General features: G+C 36.5%; 1 long non-coding RNA gene across 1 annotated transcript; it reads left to right on the forward strand.

Moving 5' to 3' along the window:
• Positions 1-239: 239 nt before the first annotated feature.
• LOC108648141 lies at positions 240-2708 on the forward strand. Its single transcript, XR_001924881.2, has 4 exons — positions 240-414; positions 703-760; positions 1785-1838; positions 2162-2708. It is a non-coding gene; the product is annotated as an uncharacterized LOC108648141 (long non-coding RNA).
• The last annotated feature ends 1375 nt before the right edge of the window (positions 2709-4083 follow it).

Here is a 4083-nt window from a genome sequence, read left to right on the forward strand (position 1 = left end):
GTGTAGCGGCTATTGTATTTAAGCTATTGCTCTAAGCTGCTGAGGGAATCCTAGAATTACCCCACATCCATGTTGGTAGTAATTCCAGGATTAAAATCACACTTGGGCACTATTCATTGGACCAAAGTGGGCAGACCCATTGGTGTCCTGCACAATTATGCCGAGGTGCAAGAAGCATGTTTGGGCACAAGCACCTTTAATAAACAGGATAAACAGTAGTAATTTCCATTCTAGCACAACGTCGGGTTGACATATGTTACAATACTTCATAACCCCTACCGCAGAAACAGTCTCAGAAGGAGATCGTCTTTGGAATAATGGCACCACATCATCGAATCTCTTGGAACTTTACCAGATATCAAAGAATCCTGGTAGAGTAAGAAAAGTTGTTTGTTATCCACAGAGCTGAACTCTGTAAGTAACCTCTGCTAAATGCCGTAAGGTCCTGGACATTTTCTTACTTCTCACCTACTTTACTACTTTCAGCCATCTATAAAGGGTCTGTTAAATAGATAGCCTTTATTTATTGGTGTCTCAGGTATAAACTGAAGCAAAGTCATGTTTTTAAACCTCTGCTTTCCTGAAATCAATTAACCTTTCTCTAATACCAAGGTTTCCACACCCACCTATTTCATTAGTATTTATATATCTAAAACATAATTTGGGATTTGTTTTACTCATCTTTTACCTTTTCATTTTCAGGTATGCCTGCTTAATTGCTTCTTCACATGCTTGGATAACTTCCCTGTTCTTAATAAAGGTTTCAGCTTTTCTTCCCAATTTCATAGCTAGCAAATTTAATATTTTGCATGTCTAAAATGTAGTGTCTATTCAATCATTTATACAGTTGTCTCTGCAACGTGAATTAATACTGAGGCAATAACTTAAGTACAAAAAATAATAGCAAGGCACGTGGCCCCTCTTCTTACATCCTAATTCACCATCCTGGAAGAGAAAGAGCTTGGAGCCTTATGGCTACATTGCTGCCAGCTTTTGGCAGTACTAGAACCAGACTAGATCTATGAACAGTGGGTTCAGGAATGCTTCTTAGTATGTGTATCATTCAGATGTGAAAGCTATTGAGCACCCTGGGTCTGAAGGCATTGGGGAGCCTACATATAGCAGCTGTTACGTAAAGGTCAGACACAGCCTAATGTAGAGCCAGAGAGGATTTTTTAAGCCTTGCTGATTTTATCTGACTAAAGGTATTAATCAGGTAATCAAAGCAAGGTAAATAATCAAGTTTTGGCTTTGCACAGGGTAGCCATTAATATCAACCCATAAATGGACCCTAAAAGAGAACGTGAGTAAACTATTAATGCACAAAAAGTTTCGAAGTGCAAAAATACTTTTTTACACTTGCACAAAGGACCTGGTCGAGAATCTTAGGTTTAGCAATCAATACCAGAAAGCAGCAGGTAGGGCCAGAAATATCTGTATAGATCCTTTATTGAAAGGGATATAGACTGAAAGCAGGGGGGGTCATTCTTTACAAAGCAATGGTAGGGCCCCATCTGGGATATGCAGTGCAATTGTGGTTGCCTGTCTTTAAAAGAGTCATATGTAAAACCCTACTTCATATAAATAAACCATTTTTATATAAATATACTTTTTTATAAAATAATTTTTGCACAGATAACTGTAGTACACTAAAACTAGAATCTAAAGCCTATTAAACTTTAAACCTAAAGTCTATTAAATAATAATAAACTATTAAAAGAAGTTGTTGGCATATGAAACATGGGGAAGGAGAAGAACTTAATTTTTTTTTCTTTTTATTATAGAAGACCAAGTTGAAGACCAAGTCTCTCCACAAGTCATATGTTGATGTCCTTACAGTGGGTAAACCATTTTTTTTGCAAGACTGTTGTACATTATTATTTGTTTCCATAACTGCATTTAATATTAGTATTTGTAGTGGCTCCTTAATAGCAGACACAAATTCCATATCTTTAAATAATGGAACCCGAATCCTATTGTTCTCTACCTTCATGCGAAAGTACAATAACTACTACTATAAACCATCCCCATGACAACCAAATTTCACATTTATTCCTTGTTGTTTAGTGCGTTTCCATTTATTTCATTGTCACACAGACACTATACATTACGGGATGTCCCTTTCTATCATCTTGATGCCTGGTGTTTTGTTTTCTTTTAGACATATCATTTCCTGTTTCCAGCTATGATTTTGAAGCAGTGGAGATGGTAAAATTATCATCATCACAGATCATCTTGAGCGATTGACTGTGCTAGATTTCTTCGGGTGTCTGACCCTTACAATTACCTGAGCAATGTGGAAATTGGTTCTGCTGTTCACAGAAATACAAGTCAGAAAAGAAAAGGTTTTGTTTTTCTTTTCTTTTCAGCTGTTTACAAGCTTCACGTACAGAAGAGTATAAAAAGGCATACAAACTTAATTCGCTAAATATTATTATTTTGTATGGAAATATACTTTGAGTAATTTATTGACCAGTTCAGTGTTCAGAGGAAGATGCTCTCTGCAGTACAAATGTTTTAATGCCTGTTCAAACCTGATATATGCTGATAACAGATAATAGAAAACGCTGAACCTTTAGTGCTTTAACAGCCAATAAAATGGAGATTTCCCCCTTCAAAATGTAGTAACTTAAATGTTTGTTTAAATGCCCATAAACATTTATGTCTTTACCAAAACAAGAAAGCTAATATAGTAATGATTTTCAGATGCAATACCCTTTCTGGAGAAGAATGAATTTTGTTCTGTCACCAACACACTGATTACTGGGGCCAGCTTTACAGACATAATACAGGTATAGGACCCGTTATCCAGAATGCTCAGGACCAAGGGTATTCCGGATAAGGGGTCTTTCCGTAATTTGGATCTCCATACCTTAAATCTACTAAAAAAATTAATAAAACATTAATTAAACCCAATAGGATTGTTTTGCATCCAATAAGGATTATTTATATCTTAGTTGGGATCAATTACAAGGTTCTGTTTTATTACTACAGAGAAAAAGGAAATCAGTTTAAAAAGTCTGAATTATTTGATTAAAATGGAGTCTATGGGAGACAAGGCTTTCCATAATTCGGAGCATTCTGGATAACAGGTTTCTGGATAAGGGATCCCATACCTGTATAGTTATAAATTTGTTGGTTATAATATGTAGAGTTATTGCCTCTCAGCCTTGTTGCACACATCTACACATCTGCTTTTTTGACCAATGCAGCATTTTTAGGGGAGCCCGTAGAGGTCAAAACTGAATTCTGTGCCTGTTATCACTTTCCATTCAAAACAAAAGAAGACCCTTGCTTATTGCAGATGCTGGCAGTGAAAGTTAAATCGCAGCGACTATTCACCCCATGTGTCTTCACAGACACATTTTTCAAATATTTACTTTGTTAATGGGCATTTCACATCAGTAAACACACCACCACCCCACAATACTCATATCACATGAGTAGAAGAAAAACAAATGCATCAAAAGAAAACCATTACGTTTACTTATTGTTAACATCTTCTTACGCTGATGCCTCATGGGGATGATTCTCGATTTGTGGAAAAATGCTGGTTAGAATAAGCCCCATATGCTGGTATCAGGTGGAAACTGAAACTTTGCATTTTTCTGCACCTGGGCCGACACAATAGTTCTGGGTGCAGAAAGTGAAGAAGGCTGATGCAAGTATAGTGGCTGATACTCGGTCTGGGTTTTTCCACAGTCCAGGGATCAGAACCCTGTGGCATCAGCCTTAATGGACATTTAGAGGCTTTTGAACAGCAACCAATCAATTCAAATAATTTTGTGACTTGAACTAACTGCTGATTGGCTGTTATTGGAAACTACACTTAATAAATTCAACACCTATATGTCTATGTGTGAAACTAAACCCCACAGGGCGCATTCACTTACCCAGATGGAGTGCAATTTTGAACACAATGGCCATGTAAATTGGATCGGTATGCTTAAGTCTGCATAAAACATCATTTAAATATTAAATAAACCCAATGGGATTGTTTTGCCTCCAGTAAAAATTTGTTATATCTTAGTTAGGATCAAGTACAAGGGACTGTTCTATCCTTACAGAGAAATTAATATATGT

This window comes from Xenopus tropicalis, chromosome 7 (genome assembly GCF_000004195.4).
Source record: "Xenopus tropicalis strain Nigerian chromosome 7, UCB_Xtro_10.0, whole genome shotgun sequence".
Classification (NCBI taxonomy): Eukaryota; Metazoa; Chordata; class Amphibia; order Anura; family Pipidae; genus Xenopus; species Xenopus tropicalis.